The sequence below is a fragment of the Coregonus clupeaformis genome, unplaced genomic scaffold, assembly GCF_020615455.1.
Source record: "Coregonus clupeaformis isolate EN_2021a unplaced genomic scaffold, ASM2061545v1 scaf6663, whole genome shotgun sequence".
In the NCBI taxonomy this organism is placed as follows: domain Eukaryota; kingdom Metazoa; phylum Chordata; class Actinopteri; order Salmoniformes; family Salmonidae; genus Coregonus; species Coregonus clupeaformis.
The window spans coordinates 2,440-9,148 of NW_025540117.1; the positions used below are offsets into that span (position 1 = coordinate 2,440).

Consider the following 6,709-nt stretch of genomic DNA (forward strand, 5'->3'; position numbering starts at 1 on the left):
GGAGAGTTATATTTGGGTGTTTAGTGAAACGTAGGAGGGAGGCCCCGCTCTCCCTTTCCCAGATAGTTTATTATTCACATCTCCCCTGCATTATTGTAGCCATTTTCTGTAGCATCAACTATGCCTCGTATCCCCGTCCCTCTCCGCACAGGCCAACAAACGCTTCACACACGTGGCTGCTGCCACTCTAACGGTGGTCCTGACACACCACCCACGTGGATTCCAGGTTCAGGCAGCCTCTGGAACTGCGCTCATGCGGCCAACAAGGCAGAGTTATTCAGCCATGCTACCCTCCAGTCCCTGACTTGGCGCTGACGGAAACATGGATTACCACTGGGAAACACTGCTACTCCCTACAGCCCTCCTCGTCTGACCATGTGTTCTCGGGATACCCGAGAGCATCTAGAGGGAAAGTGGTGGACAGGAATCCTCATCTCCCAAGTGGACATTCTCTCTTTTCCCCTGACCCATCTGTCTATCTCCTCATTTGAATTCCATGCTGTCACAGTCACTAGCATTCAAGCTTAACATCCTTGTCATTTATCGTCCTCCAGGTTCCCTTGGAGAGGTCATCAATGAGCTTGATAAGTTCCCTTCCCGAGGGATGGCTCACCCTCACAGTTTGGGGTGACTTCAACCTCCCTACGCTACCTTGACATTTCTCTGCCTCCTTCTTTCCACTCCTTTCCTCTTTGACACCCTCATGCCCCCACTCACAAGGCAGGCAATACGCGACCTCACTTTACAGATGTTTTCTAAATCTCACTGCAACTCCATGTCTCCGACCACTACTTTGTATCATTTCGCTCCTCCAACACTACTCACCCCGCCCCTACCTCAGATGGTAATGGGCCGGCAACCTTGCCTTCCTCCCCACTCTCTCCTCTTCATCCATCATCTCCCCTCTGCTCAATCCTCCCTCCCCTCCAATTCTGATTCTGGCTCCTAACCCCCTCCTCCCTTTCTGCATCCTTGACTCTCTATGTCCCCCACCCTCCCGGGCCGGCCCGGCCTCCCCTCCTGCTCCGTGGCTTGACGATATTGCGAGCTCACAGAAGAGGGCTGGCAGCCGAGGGAAATGGAGGAAAACAGACTCCATAGGATTTCCCTCCTCTCTAATTTCATCCGTTGTAAACATTACACTCAAATTCCAAGCATCTGCCTCCCCAACCCTAGGAAGCTCTTTTGCCACCTTCTCCTCCCTGCTGAATCCTCCTCCCTCCCTCTCTGTGGAGTGACTTCGTCAACCATATTTGAAAAGAAGGTTGACGACATCCAATCCTATGCTTTGATCCCCTCTAGATAAAATCTTGATTGTGAGGTGGCCGCCCAACAACCTGCCCGTTGACCTTCCCCCCCCCCCCCCCCTCAGACCATCTCCGGTGACCTTCTCCCCTTACCTTGCTCATCAACTCATCCTTGACCGCTGGCTATGTCCCTTCGTCTTCAAGAGAGCGAGAGTTGCACCCCTTCAAAAAAACAACACCGATCCCTCTGATGTAACAACTACAGACCAGTATTTTTTTCTCTCCAAAACTTGAGCGCGCCGCCTAGCCAACCTCTTGCTATCCCTCTCAGAATGACCCTTCTGGATCCAAACAGTCAGGTTTCAAGACTGGGTCATTCAACTGAGACTGCTCTTCTCTGGTGTCACGGAGGCTCTCCGCACTGCTAAAGCTACCCTCCTCGCCTGTCTTCTAGACCTGTCTGCCGCCTTGATAGTGTGAACATCAGATCCTCCTCTCCACCCTCTCCGAGCTGGGCAGGGGCACCTGGATTGGGCCCTACGAGGCCCCTTACCAAGGGAGTGGGCGAAATCTGTTCCGACAAGGGTTCACCACTGGTGTCCCCCAGCATCCAGTATTCTCGCTATACACCAAGTACTTGGCTGGCAATCCTCACAGGCCCTCTATCATTGCTAGCAGACCGACACACAACTAATCTTCCCCCTTCCCCCCTCTGATAACCAGTGGAATCGCATCTCTGCATGTCTGGCAGAAATATCAGTGTGGGATGACGGATCACCACTCAAGCTGAACCTCGCAAGACGGAGCTGCCTCGGAGAGTTGAGAGTATTACCTGCCTAACAGGAAGGGAAGTAATCCATGCACCTGGTACCCGCCTGGATTACTGCAACTGGGCTAGGTTGGCTGGGCTCTGCCTGTGCCATTAAACCCCTAAACTCATCCAGAATGCTGTAGCCCGTCTGGTGTTCAACCTTCTCCCAAGTTCTCTCATCGTCACCTCCCGCTCCTCCGCACACTCCACTGGCTTCCAGTTGAAGCTCGGATTCGCTAAGCAAGACCATGGTCATGCCTACGGAGCTGAGAGGGGGAACGGCACCTCCGTACCTTCAGGCTCTGATAGCCACACCCAAACGAGGATTGCATCCACCTCGGCCTGCTGGGCCCCCTACTCTGGCGGAAGAAGAGTTCCCGCTCAGCCCAGTCAAAACTGTTGCTGCTCTGGTACCCAATGCTGGAACAAGCTCCCCACGACGCCAGGACAGCGGAACTGACGGCCGCTTTTCTTCTAGTGTCACCACCTGGAGACACTTGAAACCCACCTCTTTAAGGAATATGGATAGGATAAAGAATCCTTCTACCCCACCCAACCCCCAAAAAATAAAAAATACATATTGTAAAGTGGTTATCCCACTGGCTATAAGGTGAATGCACTAATTTGTAAGTCGCTCTGGATAAGAGCGTCTGCTAAATGACGTAAATGTAAATGACGTAAAATGTGAGGGATTTAGCCTGGCTTAGACTGTTACTATGGTGTTGTGAGAGGGATTTAGCCTGGCTTAGACTGTTACTATGGTGTTGTGAGAGGGATTTAGCCTGGCTGTAAACTGTTACTATGGTGTTGTGAGAGGGATTTAGCCTGGCTGTAGACTGTTACTATGGTGTTGTGAGAGGGATTTAGCCTGGCTGTAGACTGTTACTATGGTGTTGTGAGAGGGATTTAGCCTGTCTGAGGACTGTTACTTTGAAGAATCTAAAATATATTTTGATTTGTTTAACACTTTTTTTGGTTGCTAATGATTCATATGTGTGTTATTTCATAGTTTGAGGTTTTATATTACTAAAATGTAGAAAAATAAAAATAAAAAGAAAAACCCTGGAATGAGTAGGTGTGTCCAAACTTTTGACTGGTAGTGTATGTATGTATGTATGTATGTATGTATATGTATGTGTGTGTGAGAAATGGTAGACCTGGGAGTTCTTCGTAGATGTCATCGTCAATAGGCTCCACCTCGACAGTGCCAATGTCATCGTACGTCTCCTCGTCCAACGGAATGACCCCTGACATGTCTGCAAACTCACACGCACAGCCACACAGCCACACACACAGCCACCCACATCCACACACACACACAGCCACCCACATCCACACACACACACACACACACACAGCCACCCTCACACAAAGCCTCAAATGAAATAAGGGAATTTGTCTATACTTGTTACTATTAAACTATTCATAAAAGACTTGACATGAAAAGTGCGTTGGATAAAATATTAGGTATAATGGTGAGTATTACAAACCTCTCAACACAAAATCTATCTGCTCCACCCATTCCTCTGCCTCTTTCTGAGATGACGCACAGAACTGAGAGAGCAGGGGAGAGACAGAGAGAGCGGTAGAGGTAGAGAGATAGAGAGAGAGAGAGGTAGGTAGAGTGAGAGGTAGGTAGAGAGAGAGAGAGAGAGAGAGAGAGAGAGAGAGAGAGAGAGAGAGAGAGAGAGCGCGAGGTAGGTAGAGAGAGCGGTAGGTAGAGAGAGAGGTAGAGGTAGAGAGAGAGGTAGAGAGAGAGAGAGCGAGAGAGGTAGCGAGAGGAGAAAGAGAGGGGTAGGCAGAGAGAGGTAAAGAGAGAGAGGAGAAAGAGAGGGGTAGGTAGAGAGAGGTTAGAGAGAGAGAGCAGAAAGAGAGGGGTAGGTAGAGAGAGGTAGAGAGAGGGAGGAGAAAAAGAGGGGTAGGTAGAGAGAGGTAGAGAGAGAGAGCAGAAAGAGAGGGGTAGGTAGAGAGAGGTAGAGAGAGAGAGCAGAAAGAGAGGGGTAGGTAGAGAGAGGTAGAGAGAGAGGAGAAAGAGAGGGGGGAGGGAGGAGAAAGAGAGGGGTAGGGAGGGAGAGGAGAAAGAGAGGGGTAGGTAGAGAGAGGTAGAGAGAGAGGAGAAAGAGAGGGGTAGGTAGAGAGAGGTAGAGAGAGAGAGGAGAAAGAGAGGGGTAGGTAGAGAGAGGAGAAAGAGAGGGGTAGGGAGAGAGAGGTAGAGAGAGAGGAGAAAGAGAGGGGTAGGTAGAGAGAGGTAGAGAGAGAGAGCAGAAAGAGAGGGGAAGAAGAAAACAGCATAATTACCTAAATTAATTAATATAAACAAATAGCACAGTATTTATGATTAGATAAACTTTCTCAAGGAAGGAAAAAACTAGCTAAGAAATGAATATGTATGTGAGAAATATTTAATAAAATAAATGGTATGTTTTGCATATCATTAGGATGTGGTCAGCGACACTTTGCTTTTGGAAAGTCAATCTTTTTTGAAAAATGGACTGCTGACAGAAAACCAAGATAACAGTGGACAAAACAAAAATGTTTGGGAATAGCGACGCGCTCTGAGACCACCATCTTGGGGAAAGCAAGGCGAACGCACACCCCACAATTCCCAACCAAGTGGTCTGTACGCCCTCTATTACTTTGAAGATGTTGACAGTTGGAGAAATTGGTTGAGCTGAGCTGAGAATTCAAAATTGTATGAAAGCCAACAGTCCAATATTCTAGAACACTGCTGTGTGGACGCATACACGTTTTGGACTATGATAGAAGCTTTATCGGGAATGTTTACAGACAGATAAATCTTAGTCATGGACTAAAAAGCTATTTCAATGAGATTAGATATTTGCAAGCACGGTGAATGTGTCCGGGAAACCCGCCCATAGTGGTTGCAGAAATGTTACATGGACAGACTGCACTGATTATGGTATGGTATGCCTCAAAGTGTATCAAGAGACAAGCCCCCCCCTCACATGATATACTCGTTGTCAGAGGCAGAAATTTCAAAGCAGCAATCTTTCTTGGAATCTTTTGCAGGGTGTTAGTATCTTGACACTGTAGCCATCAATCGCAAACCTCGCCCCTCGCTGCTTGTCTGTCAGAGGAGAGAGAGAGAGAGATAAACACAACAACAACCAGATTACTAGAGAACATATTGTTTGGATAAATTTTAAATATATTCAATAAATATTGAATACTATGAAAATATAAATATAATTCCTTAAACGCCAAAAACTACAGTTGTGTGTGAAGTATGAATGTTGAATATTTCTCACTGCCATAGTAGTAGAACGTGTGGTTGAATACCTTTCTCACTGCCGTAGTAGTAGAATGTGTGGTTGAATACCTTTATCACTGCCGTAGTAGTAGAATGTGTGGTTGAATAATACGGAGTAGTAGAATATGTGGTTGTCAAAGGACATCCTTCTGCCACTCGTGCAAAAAGCTGGATCTGGGAAGACAATGGGAACATTACATCAACATAGTGCATAATCCAGAATCTGGAGGCCTGATAAACAGTGTGTCCCAAAGTCCAGAGTATGTGTGTGTATGGTAGTGAAGACAACAATGTCGTAATAAAAATAAGTGTATATATGAATATATGCATGTTATGGAAGACCCCCCACCTTGTCAGGTGTCCGGCCTGGAAGACAGACTGGAGGTCCTGAGCTGCCACAGCTGGAGACTAAGCTGAGCACCTATAAGGAGAGAGACAATGATGCAAAGTTATCAACCTCTTCCATCAACCTTCTTTCCATTCTCATCATTTAGATGAATGACTATGGCTAAGCCAATTGGACAACCGTTACTTTGGCAAAACAGGAAATAGTACAGTTTTGCTTCACTCTTTTCTTTTGCAATTGCTCCCGAAACCAAGATGACCTACTACACAGTAACTCCAATGAACCTCAGGAAAATGCACCTTTACAAGTTCAAAAGAGAGTAACACATCTTTGTTTGTGTATAGTAGCCGATATAGAAGTTAAGCATCTTTAGTCAGAAGGGAACAATATTTTGCAGCCAACTAGTGCAGCCAGGAGACTGCTATGCCGGTTCAGAGTGCAACTTCAATGCAAATGTTAACTTTCTGTGTCAAAGTTGCTCTGTGTGGAAAGAGGGGCATAAAAGAGATAAAGGCCAATAAAACCCAGACCCCTTTACCTCCTGACAAGGTTCATCTTGATACTATTAACAAAACCAAACACAAACGGTAGGTATGTATGGGAGTGGAAACTGTATAATAGGCATGCATTTTCTGATGAATGTTAGTGGTAACTTAGATCTCTTTGACTGCACCCTGGCAAGTAGGTTTAGGGCTGTGAGTAATAAACTACACTCTCTGTCACAAGGGGCCAACCCACAGCTGTGCCCTTCAAATGGCTTCCAAAGTCAGTTGCCAAGTTACAACTGGAATGTCAGTGCTCTCACAATCCCCTTCAGCTCCCTCTCTCAATCCCCTTCAGCTCCTCTCTCAATCTCCTTCAGCTCTCTCTTTCTCTCACACACAATCTTCTTCAGCTCTCTCTCACAATCTCCTTCAGCTCTCTCTCTCACAATCTCCTTCAGCTCTCTCTCTCTCTCTCTGAGCGAGAGAAACACTACATGACCAAAAGTATGTGGACACCTGCTCATCAAACATCTCATTCCAAAATCATAG

General features: G+C 46.8%; 1 long non-coding RNA gene across 1 annotated transcript; it reads right to left on the minus strand.

Annotated features, from left to right (window-relative positions):
• Positions 1–3,182: 3,182 nt before the first annotated feature.
• On the minus strand, positions 3,183–5,051 carry LOC123491028. Its single transcript, XR_006661133.1, has 3 exons — positions 5,025–5,051; positions 3,549–3,612; positions 3,183–3,314 (listed from the first exon to the last, which is right to left on the minus strand). It is a non-coding gene; the product is annotated as an uncharacterized LOC123491028 (long non-coding RNA).
• Between the last annotated feature and the right edge of the window lie 1,658 nt (positions 5,052–6,709).